At 42.7% G+C, this 3,053-nt stretch overlaps 1 long non-coding RNA gene across 1 annotated transcript in view; it reads left to right on the top strand.

Annotated features, from left to right (window-relative positions):
* LOC118477840 overlaps positions 1-3,053 on the top strand; it is a 12,478-nt gene that overhangs the window by 1,136 nt on the left and 8,289 nt on the right. The gene's annotated exons all lie outside the window — the stretch shown is intronic.

Raw genomic sequence — 3,053 nt, 5'->3', positions numbered from 1 at the left:
CTCCCCCCCCTCTCTCTCTCTCTCTTTCACGCACATACACTCACACCTACACACACACACACACACACACACAAACACACACACACACACACACACGCATACACACACACAAATACACACGCACACACACAAACGCACACACATTCACACACACACAAACATACTGTGACTCCCTCTGGCTCTTACAACCGCCCCCCGTTCTTCGTGTGAACTGATCTGTACATGGGATTATTTATAAAGACATACTCTCACTGTTAGCTTTTCTCCGCCTTTCTTTGTTTTCTCTCCTCGCCCCGTCCAGTCAATGTTTTTACTCTTGTCCCTTTGTGGACTTTTCGGAGAAAGTCAATTTGAGACACTCACCTCATGGGAGGTTGGCGGGTGCTCTGGTGTGGTTTGCTACTTCTTTCCTATCAAACATCTATCGTCTTTATCTCTCCTCCGTCTATTTTGTGTTTGCTACTCTCTTGTAACACCACTAATCTTCAGCACTTGTATGGCCTTATTATGTTGCAAGTTCCGTAAAACTCTTACTAAAACTAAATTAAAACTTAACTAAAGACACTCACCTCCGACCCACAAAGTAGTGGAGACTTCGGAAATTGGCGTAGCAGATCAAGCCAGTTCTGAATAGAGGGCTGGAGTTTACTCCAACATATTATTATTTTTATTTATTTTCACTTCTGATTTTAGACGAATGGATGGATGGTGGGTGCACTCTGACGTGGTTTGCTCTTTCTTTCCTTTCAAACTTTAGTTTTCCTTATCTCTCCTCCTTCTTTTAAGTGTATGTTACTCTCTAGTACCACATCTTATTTTGGGCACTTCTATGGCAAATTTGTGTTGCAAGTGCCACAAAACAAGTAAAACCAAACTGCACCAAAAGCTCTACCTGGTCGTTAAAGTTCGGGGGTAACAAATCCTGACTATCTCCTGATCCCCTCTTTCTATTTGCGTTCCCTCAGCTTTTATGCGCCTGGGTGGAGAGCACGACTGGTTGATCCTTCTTTTTTTCTTTTGTTCCCATCTGCTTTTCTTCCTTTTTTTCCAGCACCAAATGGCCGTCACTCTGTCGATGTGCTTCTCTTCACTTTAACTGAAACAAATTAATTACCGTTTTGTGATAGTCTTTAAAATCACCAAAACATTCTGTTGTCACTCTGCAATGGAAACTTAGCAGTGTCAGTGATGTAACGGCTAGGCGCTTCGCTGTTGCATCCTAGAAAAGACCCGAGTTCGATTCCCGAGTGGGAAGAATTTTTAATCGGTTGGGATGTTGCATTTTTCTTCGCCTGGGTTGGCCCTGGCAGGCAGAGTCAAACCCCATATGGATGGGGGTATTAAGCATTAACATAAAAAGCCCTCTAGCCGATGGTTGGGGGATGAGATAAGCGACTCCTGGCTTTCTCCTGATCTTCTCTTTCTATTTATTTTCCCCAACCTTTTTGTTATAATCACCATTCACCGCAAAAATCTCTTTGTCGACCATATAAAGGTACAGGTTAGAGGGGATGTCTTTGTATCTTAGAAACCTGTATGTACACGACGCACTGGTCACCCCTGACCCCCAGTTTGACGCGGAAAACTCGATTAACGAGGCTCAACGTGTCAACAGACGGCGGCCCCTGGTATAGGTCGAGTACCCCAATACACATAGCATGACCAGCGGCCACTTGGAATATCGGCGGAGCCTTTTGTACGGAGGCCGGGGGGGGGGACTGACCCTCCCGTTAGACTCCCGTTCCAGAAGAGCAAATAAATGTTTAGGTGACCGCCTCAGTCGTAAACGTTTGCCAATAAGGGAGTTTGCACGTACCATGCAGGTTACTTGCCACTAATACCTGTTTATTTATTACGATTAATTTCGTCTTGTTGACTCAAAGTGTACACTATAAATTGCTTTGAACTAACGGACTCCCGCTCTGTGCTGCAAATATTACCTTTGGCTTTGCTCTCTGTTGGCATTTTCAGAAAGGCGTTGTCTCAGAAGTGCTGGGATTATGGTTATTTCGAAAGAGGACTGAATGCAGCATCATGAAGTATCTTTTACCCGTTCAGAAAAAAGCTATCTAATTGCTTATTATACCCTGTCAATTGACGCAAAATGAGTACGATCCACAATGATATATTGGCGCGTAACTGTTAAGTTTCGTCCTGATCTCTCCTCCTTCTTTTTTACGTTTGTTACTCTCTTGTAGCATCTCTAATCTTCGGCACGTATATTACCTAATTGTGTTGCAGGTGCTGTAAAACTCTTACTAAAACTAAACTAAGATTTATTTAGCCATGATTTTAGTGTCGTGTGCTCCGGGTACTTGTCAATATACTGCCTACCTAGTACGACTGGCGAGATATAGAGTTGCCACAGACCGGACCGCCGAGTCTCCAGAAGTGGTCACATAATTGATGTTTTGATTGCCCCGTTCTTCGCAGAGTTATGTATGTGGAGACGTGCTGTGGTTAGGGACGGAACTGTTTGGATAATGCATTCCTCAGTGCGGTACTTGTCAGTTCGGTTCCCAGGTGAAGCACACTCTATTTTTCCTGAGCACTAACGCAGGTCGTGCTATGTCCATTGTATGTTCATTTCAGTGAGGTGACACTAACGGTTTGTGAAAGTGTTTTCAGTTTGATTTTCTGCTTCTTTTTCGACAGGGCATGAGATTGTGTTGGTGTGATTTATTTTTAAATTGGGTTGTTTTTTTTTTTTTGGGGGGGGGCAAACCATAGATCTGCAAATCTGTGAGATGATTTTTTCCTAAACGTCCTAGAATATTTTTAATGAATGGGGGGGGGGTGTTGGTATTTGTTATCTGTTGTTTCGTGGGTTTTTAAAAAACTTTTCCATGGTACTTGCTGCTTTTCGATGTTGGTGCTATTTGGAAAAGGGTGGGATCTATGAGCGGGATTTTTTGTTTTTGTTTTATTCATTTGCTGTTGTTTTGCTTGTTTCTTATTTTGACGATATTAGCATTCTTTTATTATTCGGTAGCTTTTGTTATTCATTTGGGTTTTTTAAAATTTGTCACCCCTCCACCTTCTCAGTTTGCCTC

The sequence above is a fragment of the Aplysia californica genome, unplaced genomic scaffold (genome assembly GCF_000002075.1).
Source record: "Aplysia californica isolate F4 #8 unplaced genomic scaffold, AplCal3.0 scaffold00244, whole genome shotgun sequence".
Classification (NCBI taxonomy): domain Eukaryota; kingdom Metazoa; phylum Mollusca; class Gastropoda; order Aplysiida; family Aplysiidae; genus Aplysia; species Aplysia californica.
This window is presented reverse-complemented; position numbering and strand designations above follow the sequence as displayed.